Consider the following 20,356-nt stretch of genomic DNA (forward strand, 5'->3'; position numbering starts at 1 on the left):
TTTAAAATGTACTTCCTCTAGATGACATACAATTGGATTTAGCTTTTAAATCCAGTATAATATTCTTTGGCTTTTATTTGGAAAGTTTAGAGCATTTATAATTAATCTAATAATTTACATGGTTGTTTTAAAGTATGATTTGGCTATTTGTTTTCAATTTGTCCCATATACATTTTTTTTTGAGTTTTATGGTTTTATTGAAACAAATACAATGTGCACACAAGCTGTCTATTCATTTTCTTTGCTGTGCAGCCTGGCGTTGGGATTGGTGACTCTGATGACCAGCTAGGCTGCTCTTTCCACAATGGCTTTGTGGTTCTCAGAGGAGACGTTGTGAGCAATCTCAGCACAGTAAGACTTGTTGTACATCAGCAGCATTTCAATTTTCTTTACATTGTGGACCAGGAACTCCCAGAAGCCACTGGACAGCATGTGCTTTGTTTTCTTATTTCTCCGATAATCAATGCTGGGCATCAAGATCTGGCCCCTGAATCTTCTGCAAGTCCTATTGTCAATGCCCCTGGGTTTCTGCCAGTTCCATATAACTTTGACATATCGGTCTGACTGGTGTTAGATGGACTTCTTGGTCCTCTTTTTGATTATCTTTGGCTTCGTGAGAGGTCTGAGGGCGGCCATGATGCCAAGGAAATGGCTGCCACCTTCGTAGGCAGCACCAAGAAAGAGAGTGTCCCATATTTTTTGTTCTTTGTCCCTGCATTCTTTTTGACTATTTAAATACTTTCATTATTCAGTTTTTCTCTACCATGGTCTTACTAGCTATAACTTTTAAGTTTATACAGTAAGAGCTCTAGGATTTGCAATATGCATCTTATCACAGTCTTTCTTCAAGTAATATTATGCCTCTTCAGTTTTAATGTAAGAAATGTATAACAGTACATTTCTATTATACCCTCCTCTTCTTTATACTTTTATTGTCAAATAATCTACATCTATGTATGTCATAAACCCCACAAATATATTATTTTTTATTTTAAACAATAAAATATATTTTAAAGAAATTTAAAAATGAAAGAATTTATTTTATTTACCCACAGTTACTATTCACAGTTATTTTTTTTAGTGAAACTCTGGTTTACTTTCTTCAGCCTGAAGAATCTTTGGTTTCTTCAGATATTTGGGTGATGAATTCTCCAACTTTTTATTTTCCTCAACATATTTTTATTTTAGCTTCATTTCTGAGGGATTTTTCTGGATATAGAAGTCTAGGCTGACAGATTTTTCAACTTTGTAAAGATATTGTTCCAATATATTTTGGTTTGCATTGTTTCTGATACAAAGCCAACAACTTTCTTATGTTTATTCCCCTGAATTTAATCTTTTCTCTGACTGCTTTTAAAATTTTCATTATAACAATGATTTTATAAAATTTGAACTACATGTTTTTGCTTTGCTTTTTTCCTTATTGGAACTTTTTGAGCTTCTAGGGCATGTGGCCTTATAGTTTTGAACAAATTTGGAAAATGTTAGTCCATTATATCTTCGATTTCCCTCTACCTCCTTTCTGGAACTCTAATAACACTATTGTTAGAGTTCTTAGGGTCATCCTACTGTTCACCAAAGCTAGATATGTATTTGTTTCAGTATCTTTTTTCCCTCTGCGCTTCTGTATGAATAAGTTCTATTATGTCTGTAAGCTCACTGATACTTTTTCTGTGGTGTTTGATCTGCAGACAAGTTTGTCAATACACATAATGTATTTTGGGTTCTAGACATTCTATTTGGCTCCTTTTAATATACTGTATTTCACTCTTCTCTATGTTCACATTTACATCAACTCTTGAATGACCTGGATATTTCCTACTTCCCAGTGCTGAGGTACCTGAATTAAAGGTCAGGAGTCGCTTAGGTAAAGTACTGAAGAATTACTGTTGTACATTTGTCACCATAAAAAATGATCCTTCATCATAGGCCTCTCTTTTAGTCAGTGGGTTCATGGTCTGAGAATTGGATCACATCTGGAATCTAGGGGAAAAAATTGTGACTTTCTTTTTTACTGTCATTTTTTTTTATTTTATTTTTTTATTAGAATATAGTTGCTTTACAATATTGTGTTAGTTTATACTGTAGATGCCAGAGTGTTAAATTTTGTTTCACAGGATAATGCTCTCATGTTGATAAACACACTCATCTCCAACTTTCTTTTTGGTTCTGTTCCCCTTCATTCAGCATCCTCAACATCCAATCCTGTGCATCTACTGTTGTCACCTCATGGATATTGGTATGTTTTAGCCAAATCCTGCAGCAACGGCAGCACATAATTTTCCTCATTCCTTAGCAAGGCTAATAGTTCTCCATATGGATGTTCTGGTATTGGTGCTGGTACTATCTTAGATCGGGTTTCCTGAAAATGGAATTTTTAATGGGAAAGTTGATGGACAATGTTCTTAGGAAGTTCACCTGTAAGAATGTGAGAAAGGCAGGATCTGGCAGAATGAGAAGTTGAATCACAATGTACAGTTGACCGTTGAACAATGAGAGAGTTGTTGAACAACCCTCCACACAGTTGAAAGTCTGAGTATAACTTCAGTTGGCCCTCCCTCTATGTGGTTCCTCCTCATCTGCGGTTCTGCATCCATGGATTTAACAACCACAGATCATGTAGTACTGTAGTATTTATGACTGAAACGTATTTAAATATAAGTGGAACCATGCAGTTCAAACACACATTGTTCACAGGTCAACGGTAGTTGCAATTGAGCCTTCAGTTGATTTACAGAAATCCTGGAACTTGGTGGGCCCTTTAGAGTTGTCCCAAAAAAAGATAAGGATTCCAGGTGTTTGAATCTCTGCATTTATAATCACTGTCCACAAGCTTCCTTTATCCACTGCTTACCCAACCACAGGAAGGAATGTAATTTGAAGAAATCAGCTCCTTGGTACCAAAGAAAAATCCCACTGAATGACTTAGCTTTAACTTTTCCATCAGCAGTTGGTCGATAGATGCTTTGGTCCTAAAGAGGTGACCTGGGCAGAAAACCCAATATCCACTATAGACACAAAATGTTGAAAGCAGTTCCTTCATTCTTTCTCTCTGATTTACACACTTATATTTTCAATTGCTTAGTGCTAACTTACACAGCCATCTTGGTCAAACTTAGCATTGTGCTCCTTCATTCTATTTAGTAAAATCCACCTTTTTTTTTTTTTTTTCTATTTCTTATCTCAGTTTTTAGCATCACGATTTACCTTGTTAAATAAAATGGAACTCTGGAATTCATCCTTAGACCCTCTGCCCCTTTTTTCTGTCTTTAAATTTTTTTCTGATTAAAATGCCCTTTCATCCTCTTCTCTACATAATGAAATTTTATGTATTCTTTAAGATTGAGCTCAAATATCACTTTCTTTGGAGTCACCTTTGTTGCTCTAAGCAAAATTAATTATTCTTTCCTCTAAACCACCAATTTACTTTGTACATTCTATTAGTCCTCTAGGCTGCCACACAAAATACCACAGACTAAGTGACTTAAACAACAGGTATTTCTCCCAGTTCTAGAGTCTAGAAATCCAAGACCAGGATGCTGGCATGGTCAGGTTCTGGTGAAAGCTCTCTTCCTGGCTTGCAGATGGCTACCTACTTGCTGTGTCCTCACATGGCAGAAAGAAAGCATCTAAGCAAGTGCTCTGATGTCTCTTCTTATAAGGGCACTGATCCCATCATGAGAGCCCCACCCTCATTACCTCATCTTATCCTAATTACCTCCCAAAGGTCCCATCTCTAAATGCTATCACACTGGGGTTTCAAGTTTAAACATACAAATTGAGGGGGAGGAAACATACATTTAGTCCATAGCATACATTATTCTATCAGAGGACTTACCACATTGTAATAGTATAATCAGTATATATGTATAACTTCTCTTTGTACCATTAATTTCTAAAAGGCAGGCTCATTTCCTTTTGATTTTCAGTGACTAGCGCAGGGACAGCTATCAGGTTATGTTTAAGACTTATTTGCTGAACTTTGAATAAATCTGTGTTATTCATTTGCCACATTTAATATAAAATGACAAATCTGGGTTTCTAATCCTATGTTTTTTATATGCTGGTAGCTTGCCAATATCAAGATTCTGGTAGTGATGAATTAGTCATTCTTAGATGGCAGACCCTATTTTGCACTCACAGAACAATAGAACTTTATAGCACATTCCACAAATGTAATGAATTAGATGTATATTTAGCTCCTTACTATTTTTTACTCTAGTTCCACAAGGATAGAGACTATGTATATTCTATCAATCACTACATATCTTATGCCTAATACAATGCCTTGCATTAAGAAGACAGTCAATACATTTTTAAGAAATTATAGACATGAATACATTGCACTTGCAGATCTGGAAAACACTGCTATGGAAAAAATACAACATTTCAAATATTCACCAAGGAAGAATTTTAGGCAGATTAGCTTGAGTATTAACTGCTGATAAAAAACCAAAAACAAAACCATCAGTGATTCACATAGAAGTAGCACTTTAAAAAGATAGAAACAGCCTTCTCTGAGAAAAAGCATGTAAATTTTGAAGGTAAAATCCTGAGCTAAAAGAACAGCCTTTGTGAGGACTAGCTGTAGTTACTGACCAGTTATTAAAACTTCTAAATATTCCAGATATTGAAAGCCCTGAATGCCTTAAGTCAGAGTTTAGTCACATACAAGCACATGCTTAGAAAACATTAGATCCCAAGGAAATAAATGTGACCTTGATAAGCATGGTATTTTATGAAACAAATACCAACTCTGTCCACACTGAAGAAAAGAGGCAAAGCCCAGTGGAGGATTTTTAAGGAAACATATTTGGTGAAAAGGAAACAAGAGTTGCTTACTAACTTACACAGTGAATGATAAAAATGTTAAAATGTCAGTGGGTAAGAGAGTGGTAAGGACTATTATATATATTAATATGTTACATTAAATATTTTACATTTACATGTATCTTCAAAAATGCAAAAGAAAAATTTTTAATGAATTAATTTCAAAGATGTAGTAAACTTTTTATTGTTAATCATGAAAATCAGCTGAGCTCAGAATTGTCCATTCACCCATCTCTGTTCATCCCTCGGTTGAATCTCTCCTTCAGTTGACTACTAATGAAGCTATGTAATATTGGTTCCTATGAAGAGCATATTTGATGGAGGAAACTGGGACTTATAAACTAAAATCAATGTTTGACTTAAATTATGATAGGAACCCATTAGCCAAAGGACAGTTATACATACAAGCCCATCAGTGCCTCTGAAAATTGATGACTCAATAGGCTGATTTAAATAGGGATGACTCACATTCCAGTAAATCATCATTACTGTGAGTAAACCAGGTTGTAACCTTTCAGTGATCTTAGAAGAAACTGCTTATTGATCATAAACAAAAGACATAGAATTTGATACAAATGTAATGAAATGAGAAAGAGGGAAGTATCCTTCATGTTAATGGCAGTTGACACTACAATGGATCTTATTTTGAAGTAATTCGTATCTACTTTAATGGGGTTTTCTCCCACAAGAAACATTTTCCAAACCCTGAAATTTACTTTGTTCATTCCCCGTGATGTGTGGCAGGATTTATTTTCTAGAATAATGGCTTTAAGCCCATTGAGCTTTCTTCAGTTTGGGACTTATAACCTGTTTTTATTTCTTTCTTAGTTATGATTAAACGGAATAGCACATATAAATCTTCACAACTAATCATTAATTTCTTGTAGGCATTTTTCCTATGCAGTCTCAAGGTAATTTTCAGACATGTAATTTTAAGTGTAACAGCAACTTGCCTTTAAAAAACACTAAGCAAAATTTGTCCTTTGCTCTATCTCCAAACGTCTGGATTATAGTTTGTTTTTTTCTTGAAATTTCTTTTTACATTAGAAGTTCATATCAAGTAACAATAAATGTTTTAGTATTAAAACAAGGAGTTGGAAAAAGGCTTTTTAAAAAAACTTATTTTTAATAATGACTATACATGGCTCAGTATAAGCTGAGATATGAATGGGAGTCTCCCTTTTACTACCTTCAAACACAGAAATTTTGAATAAAATAAAATCCTGAATAAATATCCTCAGTAGGAAAAAATAATTATTTTATCACTGAATTGTCTTCTACTTAAGTTTTAATTACAGACTCTGTGTGTCAGCTTAAAAATAGTTTACATTTTTGGCAGAAATGCATCCATATGAATATGCAATTTGAGCTCAAGTTTTTGTGTTTAATAAAAATATAGAAATATTATTATCATGTCATGTATTAATAAATATTAACACTGTAAGGAAGATATTTGTTTAAGCTCATAAATTCTAAAAATGGGTCATTTTTTTGACCCATTCTAGAATGGGTCATTATTTTGTAAATCTTGAATAATAAACATATTAGAATTAGCGCTTTTTTTTTTTGCCATGACACATATGGTATCTCTGATTTTACCTTAAGTATATTTGTAGGATAAATACAGTACTTGATAATTTAAATATGTTATTTTAAAATGTAATTGGAAATGGTACATAGAGCGTTTGATCAGAATGAAATAAACACAATTAAAATTTGTATAACCTTAGTAAAACCAATCAAGAAAAAGGAGAGAAAGATAAAATTATCAAAATTCACAATGCCAGAGGAATAGTTTTATATTCTTTGCACTTAAAGTAAGAGACTGTTAGGATCAACTTTACACAATAAACTTGACAACAAAGATAAAAGGGAAAAATTCTGTGTAAAAGCTACTTACCAAAATTGACGTAAGAAGATATAGAAAGTTTTAACATCATTGTAAATACTACAGAAATTGAATTAATTAAATAAATCTTTCTACAAACCTCATAGCATTCCACTGGTGAATTCTATCAAACTTATAAAAAATAAATATATAAATACTACAATTTTATACAAAAACATGTTTAAGGATTGTAGAGGAGGAAACATTTCCCTATTTAATTTATGTGGTCATCATAACCCTAATACAAAAATTTGATAAATACATTATAAGATTACATAGATTGAAAAAAATCCTTAGATGTAAATTGAATCCAACATTTAAAAAGAAAATATGTCACGATCAAGCTGGGTTTATTCCTGGAATTCAAACTTAGTTTAACATTTTAAAATCAACCAACATAAGATAAGATATTAATAGAATAAATATTATATATTTATCTCAATAGTCACAAAAAAACCCATTCAACTCACACTCATAATGAAAAAGATGAATAAAAGATAATCTATTCACTCTGCAAAAAGTCATTTAAAAATGTAGCTAAGACCACATATAACGGTGAAGTATTGAACTTTCCCTCCTAAAGATCAGTAACACGGCATGCATGTCACGTATACTGTGGGTTCTAGGCAGTGAGATAAGGTGATCAAAAATAAATAAAAGGAATGAAGATCAGAAAGGAAGAAAAAAACCTGTCTCTATATTTGTAAATGACATGATTGCCTGTGCAGATAATTCTAATTTCCAAAGCAATTACCTCAATTAATAAGTTAGAAAGGTTTCCAGGTACAAAGTCAATATACAAAAAATCAATTATATTTCTATATAATTGCAGAAAACAACTGAAAAAATAATTTTATGAGTTGTATTAACAATAGTGTCAAATAATATAACATAGGTAATTTTCTTTCAAAAAATGCAGGAACTTTGCAGTGAAAACATTGCTAAGACAAATTAAGACAAAAAGAAATGGAGAGATATATCTTTTTTATGTATTAGAAGGCTCAGTGTAGTTAAAAACACAATATATGCCAAAATGCAATACAAATCCAATCAAAATTCTAGCTGATTTGTAAAACTTGACAAGCTAATTCTAAAATTTAAATGAAAATATGAAGGGTTTACAATGGCCTAAATAATCTTGGAAAAAAAAGCAAAGTTAGAGAACTTAACAACCTGAATTTAAAGCTTAGTATAGCACTATAATAATCAAGACAATGAGGCATTGGCCTAAAGACAGGCAAATAGATCAATGGAACAGAAAAGAGACCAGAAATGGACATACACTTGAAATACCAATTGAATCAAGGTAATTCAGTGGTGGATGAAAGTAAAATCTTTAAAACAAATGATGCTGAAACAACTAGATATCAATATTTGGGGAGAGGGGACAAAGATCTTGACTCAACTCTGATTGACCAAATTCAAAAACACAAATTTAAGTGTACTACAGTCCTAAACATAAAAGCTAAAACTGTAATGCTCTAGATGAAATGATGGGGAAATATATTTATGACATGAGAGTAGGTAAGTAAATATATCTTTTTTTTTTTTACATCTTTATTGGAGTATAATTGCTTTACAATGGTGTGTTAGTTTCTGCTTTATAACTAAGTGAATCAGTTATACATATACATATGTTCCCATATCTCTTCCCTCTTGCGTCTCCCTCCCTCCCACCCTCCTTATCCCACCCCTCTAGGTGGTCACAAAGCACCGAGCTGATCCCCCTGTGCTATGCGGCTGCTTCCCACTAGCTATCTATTTTACGTTTGGTAGTGTATATATGTCCATCTTTGACAGGACACAGAAAGAGAATAATTCTAAAAGAAAGAAAATAGACTAACAATCAACATTTTTAAAAATCTGTTAATCAAAGGACACAATGGAGACAGAAAAAGTAACCACAGACTAGGAAAAAATATGGCAAGGATATATCTGACAAAATACTTGTATCCATAATACATAAAATAATGCTACAACTTGGTAATTAAAACAATCCAATAAAAAGGAGGAAAACTACTTGAATTGACACTTCACAAGGGAAGGTATATGAATACCAAATAATCCTATGAAAGCATGTTCAATGTTTTTAGTCATCATGAAAATTCAGATTAAAACTGTAAAAAAAAAAACACTACACACCCACTAAAATGGTAGGGTTAAATTTATTAAAAATTAAAAAGACAAAAACTCAAGTGTTGTCAAAAATAGGGAGTATCTGAACTCTCATACATTTCTAGTAAAAGTAAAATAATACAAAAATTTTGAAAAACTGCAGTTTCTTTAAAAGTTAAATATATACCTACTTTATGACCCAGAAATTCCAATCCTAGGTATTTATCAAAGAGAAATGAAAATGTATGTTTACAAAAAAACTTGTATAAAATATGCATAGAAATGCCCATAGCCAAAATCTAGAAACAACAGAAATGACCATCAACAGAAAAATACATAAACAAACTGATTATGGTAGAGTTGTATTATGGAATACTACCCAGCAACAAAAGGGAACAAATTACTTATACATAAAACATCATGGTTGAATCTCACAGACATTCTGAGGAAAAGATGTTGAATACAGAAGAGTACGTACTTGATGCTTCTATTTATATAAACTTCTAGAAGAGTCAAAACTAATCTATAGTGAAAAAGGTCAGAAAAGTAGCCATTCCTAGGTGAGTGGATATTGAATGTTAGGGACACATGAAAATTTCTGAAGTACTGGAAATGTTATATATCTTGACAAGGTTGTACATTTATCAAAGTCATCATATTAAACACTTATGATTTGTGCATTTGCTACAATTGATGAACCTTCAATGACACAACACAATCACCCAAAGTTCATTAGAGTTAACTCTTGTACATTCTATGGGTTTGGACAAATGTATAATGACACGCATCCATCATTATAGTATCATACAGAGTATTTTTACTGTCCTAAAAATTCCCTGTGCTCCACCTATTCACCTCTACCCCCCATTCCTTAACAACCACAAATCTTTTTACTAGCTCTATAGTTGTGCCTTTTTCTTTTCTTTTTTCTTTTTTTTTTTTTTTTTGCGGTACACGGGCCTCTCACTGTTGTGGCCTCTCCCGTTGCGGAGCACAGGCTCCGGACGCGCAGGCTCAGCGGCCATGGCTCACGGGCCTACCCACTCCGCGGCATGTGGGATCTTCCCGGACCGGGGCACGAACCCGTGTCCCCTGCATCGGCAGGCGGACTCTCAACCACTGCACCACCAGGGAAGCCCCTTTTCTTTTTTTAATACAAGAAATAATAGAAAAGTTTTATGTTTATGGGAATTTTCCAACAAATAAGAAAAACAAAATAATGATATATTATTATATATCAGAGAGGAGGCAGGGCAGAGAGGAGACAGCTCCTGGAGTGATATCGTTAAGTAGATAAGGCAAGATGTAGTCTAGCTCATAAGTAAAGGAATTACCTTTGGACATAAATAAGCACTTATGGATCATCCATGATAACAGATGGGAAGGCAGACTATGCAGGTGTAGATACCTGTAGATGGGTAAGGCAAGGGGTGGGAGTCTGTGGAAGTTTCTCCTGATAGCTTCAGTTTGCACAATGAAGTAGGAATCAAAGTCATCCAATGAGAATGATGATTTAGAGGAGACATTTTAATGATCTGAAGAGAAGGAGACTATATAACATGAGTGGAACAGTGAACTAAAGTAAGATTTCCAGAAAGTACTAAACACTCATTTGCTCTTCTTGTTCATGAATTTATAGTGGGACGAAGGTGTGTAGTTGCATGTTCTTTCCAGTCCTATCCAATTTCATGGAGATAGATGATAGATAGATAGATATTTGAAGAGTTAGATTTAACCATAGCTGTAGTTGAGCTCAGCTACCTAATGAAGCAAGAAGAGAGGGACAAGGGACTTGAGGGTTTATCAGAAGAAATGCTTAAAATGATTGAATAATTTAAGCAATGTAAGTTGGGAAAAGATATTAAGAGTGTGAATTACTATAATCTCAACTGATTAGAGTGTAATGAATGGGTTGTTCGAGTGGGGCATGCGGTGCTAAAAGAAGAGCCAGAGAAAGAGAAGTGATATTCAAAGTGAAATGCAGGAAATAAGGATAATGAAAATTTTAGTTTGGGGTAATAATGAGGTATAGAATAGGACTAGGGAATAACTGAGGAAAGACAGAGGTCAAGAGGAGATGTGCTCAGGAAATTGAGGGGGCAAGGTACTGGAAGTTTCATCTGTGTGAATCTTGACATTGCAACAAATTGACAGGAGGGGTGTTGAAGATCATGGCAAACAGCTGAGAGCTAAAGTCTCTGAAAAATGAAAGTAGAATGATCAGGCATAGGTAAATGACAGAAACAATGAGAGGTAGTGGGTAACCAATCTGTTATCAATCTGTTATCATGAGATTCAAATCTGGATGGTGGGGATGATTAGAGAGAAACAAAAGAGAATGGTCTGAAATGGTCTTGAAAATAACCCTGAAGAGTATAGATAAAGCCAGCCCTACCTTAAACCCCAGTGATAAAGCTGAGGTGAAAAAGCAGACATTGATGGAAACCTGCAAAGGAAGTATTGTCTTTGAAAGAGAGACTAGGTTTTTTTTAAGTGCTAGAAAGTGAAAGCATGTTCAGAGAAGATAACAGATTGTGGGTTCCAGTGGAAGGATTTTGGAAATTAAGGAAGAGTTCGAGAAAGAGATAGAATAGCAGGTAGAAAGGGTGATTAGAGTGAGCGAGGTGACCCTGACTGGGAAGCCTGAGTTCCTGGTGGCAACTATAAAGGGGAATAGAGGGTTTAATAAAATTACTTGTTTTGGATTTAAACCAAATGGAGACAGCAAGGCTGTGAGAATGGCGGGGGCGGGGGGCGGGTAAGAAGGTGTGGGCATCTGGTTCATTACCTCTGCTGACTGAGGAAAGAGATCTGGGAACTCAGGGCTAACTCAGTGTGAAGACATTTTTATGGTTGGAATGATGGCCATAGCAGGCCTGGAGACATAGGCCTTGACCATTACATGGGTTTACTCTTGACTTCTATTAACAAAGGGGTATTTTGCACCAAGTTGAATCCAACTTAGATTTTTCTATCATTTGTAAAGAAAAGTTACACAGTTTTAGCTAATATATATTAAGCATTTTGTAGATGCCAGGCAATGTAAGTGTGTAAGTATATACATGTTTTAACTCAATTAATTCAAACAATATTATGAAGTTAATGTGATTTTCATCCCTCTTTTACAGATGACAAAACTGACAGAGAAGGTTAAACATCTTGCCTAAGATCACAAAACTGATAAGTGTTTAAAGCCAGGATTTCATCCCAGAGAATCTGGCTCTATAGACCTTGTATTTACCTAAATGCCAATAAATGAGACAACAGTGTTTGTGTGTGTGTGTATGTGTGGTCTGTCTTAATAAGAGTTTCATTTTCATATGTTAAATGCTCACCTAAAATAAATTAAAAACAAACAAAAAACCCCAAAGTTTTAGAAGTAAAAAAAAAAGAAAGGAAAGAAATGCTCACCTAGAGAAGTTCCAAAACTGTGCATAGAATGAGAAAATTATGCTGCTCTGTTTTAATTCTTAGCCTTTAACTGGACACCTGGACTTATCACCTTTTACATTTGGGGATGAAAATGATGTGCTTAATGAATTCAATTATTTCCTCTTTGCAGATTTTAACAATTGAACTATTAAAACATTCATTTCCACCTGTTAATTACAGCTATTAGACAGAATAGAAACACTTTCCACCTCAGAAATAGAAATTTAAGGAGTACTTTTGACAACAATGCTCCCAAGAACATTCCTTGTATTTGGTTAGAGCTCAGTCAGCAAAGATACACACATGGGCTGTGAAAGCAGCACAGAAGTGGAAGCATCACTAGAAAAAAAACGGAGAATAACTCCTCAAGGAACAAGGTGATAGAAAGGTCAGTTATTTGGAAAGCCATTAGACAAGAGCCTGTTTTTATTTTTTTGCCCAAAACTCTGCATTTGGGATTCAAGGGTGATGTGTTTGATCAATCATTATTTGAAGATGCAGCCAGATGGATGCTCAAATTGTATGCTTTGGTTCTAAGTAGGTGGCCGGTAGATTTTCAGGATAGGTAGATTTCTTACATGCCTTAATGTTCAATTTGACAACTAGCTAGTGGTCATTAAACCAGCCGAATCATTGTTTTGCATTAATATTTTCTATAAATTAAATACTATTTTGCAAATTTAGTTAATTATAAAACAAATCTCCAATTTAGAAAATTTAGAATGTGTTAATTCATGGATTTTTTTTGAGGGGGCACATATGTACATTATTCTATTTTATCAAATTTTATTTTTCCTTTCTATGGCTTATTATTAACTATGAAAAGAAACTGTTCATAAATGTCTGCAATTTGTTCTCCTGCTTCTGGATGGGAGAAACCACACTGAAGAAAAAAAAAAAAGAAAGAAATCAATACAAGACTGAAGTCAATAAATGGAGGCTTAGTGCAATAACTACCACAGGGAACATTTCTCCTTTTTTCAAAAATCTATTTAATAAAGTTTAATTATACCAATTTCTTTTTACTTTGTCCACATGGAAACTAACTACTTAATAGTCTTTCTTGTAAGGATTATTCACACATTTGAAAATTATTTTTCAATTTGTCCTTAACCTGTTCCTTCTCCAACTTAAAGCATGTGCAATTCTTTTTGTATTGGTTTTATTATTTAACCCTTTAATCATCTCTGTATGTCTTGCAACATAATTAACAAGATCTGCAATGTTCTTCAGAGTGAGATTTCAACATATGAAGAATCCACATTTCAAAAAACTAAATAGAAGGTGGAAAATACATTAACTACTTCCATTATCTATCATCCTGCCAATGGTCCCAGGACTGTCTCCCAATTCTTAAAATACAATCAATACCAGATGAACTTCCCATATGAATATAGTATTCTTGGTACTCAAGACTAAGAATATTTCCTTGCTGTTTACCAGTAGTGATGATAAATTTCTACCAAACAAACTTATTTCCTTGCAGTCTCTTTTGAGATCAATACTAAGCGTTGCTGGGAGAGCTGAAAGGAACTCTGGGACCACGGACACTTGCATTTTAAAGTGTCTTTTTTTTGTCTCAGTAACCTCATGGCTTTCTGCTATTCATATCCTAGATAATGCCCTATGCGGTACCCAGAACAGCAGCCTTACTCAACACTTCCAAGCTCTTCAGGGCTAGGAAAGCTGGAGGAAGATCTGACCATGCCTCAACGAGCTGAGCACTGCCCTAGCCAGCCTGACTCCTAGACATTTTGCAAAGAAATAAAGGGGACCAACTAGGACAGAAAGATAGGCTCAGGAAAGGCAATCCCATTTATGGGGCCTGGAGGAAGAATGAGCACCAAAGCAACATGGTTGAGTGGTTCAAGGTTGTTCCAACAAAGAATCTTGATTGATCATCCATTATCAATCCACCCTGGTGAAAGGATCCTTACAATCCACTCCATTAACATACTGTCCCCAAATTTTTACCCAAATTGATCAGACAACCTTTCACTTGGAACCCTAAACTCTGGACCTGACACACCACCTTTGCTTTTTATTTTACCAATTACCCTCTCTCCGGCCTTCCCACTGTGTAGATAAGCACCACAAACATTATCCCTGCAAAGAGGATTTTATTCCCTGGGTAACATCACCCCAACTACCAATTACTGGGTGCTCCTTACTGTGCCTTCATACTTTGCCTTTTATAATTAATCATGTTTAGTTGCTTCTTTTAAGTTAAAAAGTATAATCTCTGCTCCATTTTTAACAGCAATATGGGCAACCTGGATGCCTTTTTACTCTTCCAATGTTGGTACAATATGAATCATAATAGAGTAACTCATAAATATCACTTAAAATTGAATTGGTTGGGCTTCCCTGGTGGCTCAGTGGTTGAGAGTCCGCCTGCCGATGCAGGAGACACGGGTTGGTGCCCCGGTCCGGGAGGATCCCACGTGCCGTGGAGCGGCTGGGCCCGTGAGCCATCGCCGCTGAGCCTGCGCTCCACAACGGGAGAGGCTACAATGGTGAGAGGCCCGCGTACCGCAAAAAAAAAAAAAAAATTGAATTGGTTGGGGTTTGGGGAGGCTGAGGAATTTGAAAGTGATCATTTACTAGATCATAGTCTCAGACCAGCATTATTATTCCATAGCCAGATTGAATATGGGCCATCGTGATCACCACGTGTAGTCTACCCTTGTGGTCTTGCCAATGAGAAGCTGTCTAGCGTCTCCCTAACACATAAATGAGCATAAAGGATACAAGTAGATTGCCTTTAGATTGACCACTATGCTTTCTGCTAAAATGAGTAGAGTCATTTTCATGTCATTTGCAGTTTGACCTCTTAACATATATATCTGTGTCATTTTAAATTTCTCTTTGTTTTCTTCTATTTTACAAGCCCGATATTTACATATTCCTCTGTTGTTTCCTCCTCATCCTCTTGACACTGGAGCATGCACAACTCCATCTTTGAATTTCTCTATTTATACTCCTTCCCTAAATGATCTCATCTAGTCCCATGGATTTACTCATAATCTACATTATGATGTGATGAGTCACAAATGTATATCCCTATCCTATATCTTACTTGGAATTCTAGCTGCCCCTCTTGACATGTCCATATAGACATCTATTATGCATCTTAGACTTACTGTATTCCCAAACCAAATCCTCATTCCCCCTCTCAAACCTGCTTTTCCTTCCACTTCAGTCTTACTCATCTGAATAAATAGCAATTTCATTATTCTACTTGCTCAGAATCCAAAGAACCAAAATACTTGGAGTTAATTTTGACATCTCTATTTCTCTCATAATCCATAATCTAGCAATCTATAAGCAAATGCGGATGGCTAAACTTTCAAAATATATCCCAACACTGAATACCTCTCACCACCTTCACTATGATCCACCTTGGTCCAGGACAATGTATTCTCTCTTCAGGATTATTCCAGTATTCTACTAAACTGTCTCAAACCCTGTCCTAAGTCTCATCTACATATAAGAGTAATACTTTTTAAAGATAAATCATCTTGCTCCTTAGGTCTTGCCACTTCTCAGATATAATCCGTTTAATAACTTCTCATTTTACTCATAGTAAAATCCAAAGTCCTAAAATCATTACAAGATTCCACAAAATCTGACACCACCCTTACTACATTCTACCTCATCTCCACTGCTCTTCCCTCACTCACTCCACTCTAAGCTAAATGTCTTTTCCTCCGACACTCTAAGCATGTTCTTGACCCAGGGCCCTCACTCATATTCTTTTCTTTCCTGAAACCCTCTTCTCACAGATCACACAAGGTTGGCTCCCAAAGTTCCTTTGGGTCTACGTTCAAATGTCACCTTATCAAAAAAGCCTTGCCCAACTGCTCTAAATAAAATAGCACTTTTACAACCCTGACTTTTCTAACCTCCATCATTTCCTATTCCCCTTTACACCGCTGTATTTTTCCCCAAATTTTTTATTAACATCAGATATACTCTATATTTGATGTTAAATTTGTGTTTACTTGTCATCTGCCTACTCCCATTAGAATGCAAGCACTGTTTTTTTTCTATGTATTCTTGTACCCCAGTTCTTAGAATAGTAATTTAGCCTAGAAACACTGATTAAATATTTGTTGAATCCATTAATTAATTTTATAAGAATGCTAGCATGGCTTCTTGGAATGCTAACAGATTTGTTTCTTGTAAAATTAATATACTTCTAAAGTAATCAAACATACTGTATTCTCTCAAATGATTTCTGCTCCATCTAATTAATAGAATTGTATGAACATTTAGTTATTGTATTTTTGTCACTCCCAGTAAACATCGTAATTTAAGCCATGAATATAAACAGAACATAGATATTCAAATACTTTGTTTTTTCCTCAAATAAAACATAGGAATTAAAAACAAAAGTAAGGTTAATGTTCTGGTTAATCATCTTACCATAAGAGGTCATAAATTCATTAATAAAAATGTATTTAGCTGAGTGCTAATGTAATTGGAGGAAAACACACAAATGAAACAGAACATCAGCAACAAAATCATCACTCCCAGTTCCACAACTTCTGAGGAGTTATTCTGAGGAAATAGAAGATAATATCTTTTTTTTTTTTTTTTGCGGTACGCGGGCCTCTCACTGTTGTGGCCTCTCCCGTTGCGGAGCACAGGCTCCGGACGCGCAGGCTCAGCGGCCATGGCTCACGGACCTAGCAGCTCCGTGGCATGTGGGATCTTCCCGGACCAGGGCACGAACCCGTGTACCCTGCATCGGCAGGCAGACTCTCAACCACTGCGCCACCAGGGAAGCCCAGAAGATAATATTTTTACTGCAATCCTACCAGGTGCCTAAAAATCTCTTTGGGTTAACAAGCACTCTCTTAACTTCTAAGTTTTAGTAGGAAGCTTAGTATAGATGGGTCTTTATTGAAGAAAATATCTCAAAAAGAGGTCTTAAAGGTCAACCACTCTATGTCATAAAGTGACAGTAACTGGGGGTTGAAGGCAGCTAGAAGGGGAGAATAAAGTTCCTAAAGCAGGGCTGGCTGAGGAGATGGCGGTTATTTGGCTAAGGAAGGCAGAAGAGGTGTGGGATATAATCAAAGAGAAATCTCCCCTTGTGCATTACCATATGTGAAATTTTAGGTTAGTATTATCTAATGTACAAATTAAAATGAGTGCTGACACTTGAACTAGACCATAATCCTCTACTATCCCTCCTTAGTTTTAGTAAAACATTCTAGACTTGGAAAAGTCTTGTGTTGCTTCTGCTTTGGCAAGAAGAGAATAGGTGCAGTGTTCAGCCAGAGGAGAAATGCTGTGAAGAAGAACATCAGGTACAGGGAACAAGATGCAGAATTAACATATCAGTGGAAGTGGGCAAGGGGAGCACCTAGGAATGGGGAGAAACGCACAATCCACAGAGACTCTGAGAAGAAGCTGGTTTATCCCACAGCGTGTAGGAGGCAAGAGTGAGGTTATTTAGGGTGACAAAACAGAAGTTTGGCTTATACAGAAGACAGGCTCACACCTCTAGTCCTCCAGTTATTCCAAGGTTCGGTCTTGGAAAAATAAGAAACAACAAACAGACTGCATCAGCTTACTAACCACAAAACTCCTTTTACTGAAATGCACAGTACTTCCTTGTTAAGTGCCTGGCTTTTATTTAATTTCTTGACACTCTGTCTTCCTCTTTCTACAAATTATGCAGCTCTCCTTTTCAGTTTTGCCTGAACTTCCAGGAAGTGCCAAGTTAAATTTTAGGCTGAAGCAATGAAAATGTGAGACATAACAGCCACTCAATATTTGTTGAATGAGTAAAGGAGAATAGTTAATAGCAAGACATTAAACTGGATCTATCCTAAATTCGAGGATTATGGTTTTGCAGGAAAAAGTACTGATGGCCTGCAAGTTTTGGATTATATGAAGACTCAGGGAAGTCATTTCCCTCAAGTTGGGATAATTGCCCCCAGAAGAGACTGAGAGGGAATACCTTAGGGCATCTTCCGGTAATTAAATATCTAGGTTATCTCAGCCAGTATCTCCAGCAGGTAATGTTGACAGATCTTTCCAGCTGTGAAAGATTTAAATATAAAAGAGCTTCCTCACAAAAAAGGAGGCTGCTTTTCAAAGCTTTGTTGAAAGCAACACTTTTTCTGCTTCTTTCTTTTGCTTTTTGCTTAGCTCCAGTTATTCTAATTTTCTCAGTAAAATTGCATTATTTTACTCAAGAAAGCATTTGAGTGTCCAGTTTATATCACACATGCTGGAGAAAATAGATATGCAAAGGAAAATCTATTGGCAAAGGCCATTTCTACGTCAGCATGCCTCTTGGTCTCCTCTCAAATGGCCTGCTTTGATGGAGGAGTTGAGGAGTTTAGAAAGGAAACTTTCTTTCTCTTTTTGGTGGGGAAAGGGTAGTGAGGGTGGATTTTTATCTGACAAAATTAGATGGTTTTAATTATTCAACCATCTGTTGTTCATGATAATTTAAATACCAACCTAGGTAGTCATTATTTGGGAGATCATTAATATAGAACATTAATAATTTAAATGTACAAATAAAATCTTCTGGCATTTGAAGTTCAAATACATTATATATTTTCATTTAAAAGAAGTGTTAGGCTACCTAAGTGGATATGTTAGTTTTGTAAAAGACAAATAAAAAACAAACAAAAACCTCAATTAAATAGAGAGGCCTCAGATTTGGGAGACCAGAAGGGGAACCTCTCATGCCCGACAAGGATAGCAGAGCCCAACAGGGAGAAGAAAGTCTCCTCTTCTTTCCTGGCAAGAACTTAACCAAAAAAAAGCCATGGACTCAGGAATCAGCCTCCCTGACTTCAGACTATACTACAAAGCTACAATAATCAAAATAGTATGGAACTGGCACAAAAACAGAAATATAGATCAATGGAACAGGATAGAAAGTCCAGAAATAAACCCACGCACATATGGTCACCTTATCTTTGATAAAGGAGGCAAGAATATACAGTGGAGAAAAGACAGCCTCTTCAATAAGTGGTGCTGGGAAAACTGGACAGGTACATTTAAAAGTATGAAATTAGAACACTCTCTAACACCATACAGAAAAATAAACTCAAAATGGATTAAAGGCCTAAATGTAAGGCCAGACACTATCCAACTCTTAGAGGAAAACATAGGCAGAACACTCTATGACATAAATCACAGCAAGATCCTTTTTGACCCACCTCCTAGAGAAATGGAAATAAAAACAAAAATAAGCAAATGGGACCTAATGAAACTTCAAAGCTTTTGCACAGCAAAGGAAACCATAAACAAGACCAAAAGACAACCCTCAGAAAGGGAGAAAATATTTGCAAATGAAGCAACTGACAAAAGATTAATCTCCAAAATTCACAAGTAGCTCATGCAGCTCAATGACAAAAAAACAAACAACCCAATCCAAAAATGGGCAGAAGACCTACATAGACATTTCTCCAAAGAAGATATACAGTTTGCCAACAAACACATGAAAGAATGCTCAACATCATTAATCATTACAGAAATGCAAATCAGAACTACATGAGATATCATCTCACACCAGTCAGAATGACCATCATCAAAAAATCTAGAAACAATAAATGCTGGAGAGGGTGTGGAGAAAAGGGAACCCTCTTACACTGTTGGTGGGAATGTAAATTGATGCAGCCACTGTGGAGAACAGTATGGAGCTTCCTTAAAAAACTAAAAATAGAACTACCATATGACCCAGGAATCCCATTACTGGGCATATACCCTGAGAAAACCATAATTCAAAAAGAGTCATGTACCAAAATGTTCACTACAGCTCTATTTACAATAGCCTGGAGATGGAAACAACCTAAGTGTCCATCATCGGATGAATGGATAAAGAAGATGTGGCATACATATACAATGGAATATTACTCAGCCATAAAAAGAGACGAAACTGAGCTATTTGTAATGAGGTGGATGGACCTAGAGTCTGTCATACAGAGTGAAGTAAGTCAGAAAGAGAAAGACAAATACTGTATGCTAACACATATATATGGAATTCAAGAAAAAAAAATGTCATGAAGAACCTAGGGCTAAGACAGGAATAAAGACACAGACCTACTAGAGAATGGA

At 35.5% G+C, this 20,356-nt stretch overlaps 1 pseudogene; it reads right to left on the reverse strand.

Moving 5' to 3' along the window:
• Nucleotides 1–228: 228 nt before the first annotated feature.
• Nucleotides 229–636, reverse strand: LOC113613642 (putative 60S ribosomal protein L32'; annotated as a pseudogene).
• Nucleotides 637–20,356: the final 19,720 nt, after the last annotated feature.

The sequence above is a fragment of the Aethalodelphis obliquidens genome, unplaced genomic scaffold (genome assembly GCF_003676395.1).
Source record: "Aethalodelphis obliquidens isolate GAN/ISIS:26980383/991018 unplaced genomic scaffold, ASM367639v1 scaffold4, whole genome shotgun sequence".
Taxonomy (NCBI): Eukaryota; Metazoa; Chordata; class Mammalia; order Artiodactyla; family Delphinidae; genus Aethalodelphis; species Aethalodelphis obliquidens.